Genomic DNA, 212 nt, shown 5'->3' with positions numbered 1-212 from the left:
TACTAGAGCTGTGTGAAGCTTTGGGTGCTGATTCGATTCAGAGATTTGGCTCAATTCGGTGGCCGCATCTCCGAATCCGAATTGAATCAGGGGTCCAATTAAAAGATCCGAATCAATTTGAAGCTCTCCAGATCTTTGGAAAAAAGATTCAGGCAGTCCCTGCTCATTGCAGCAGGGAGCTGGACTTGGACTCTGAGCTGGTAAGTAGAGGC

The sequence above is a fragment of the Gavialis gangeticus genome, unplaced genomic scaffold (genome assembly GCF_001723915.1).
Source record: "Gavialis gangeticus isolate Ggan-Ray unplaced genomic scaffold, GavGan_comp1, whole genome shotgun sequence".
Taxonomy (NCBI): domain Eukaryota; kingdom Metazoa; phylum Chordata; order Crocodylia; family Gavialidae; genus Gavialis; species Gavialis gangeticus.
The sequence above is the reverse complement of the archived record's forward strand: the minus strand, read 5'-3'. Positions refer to the sequence as shown.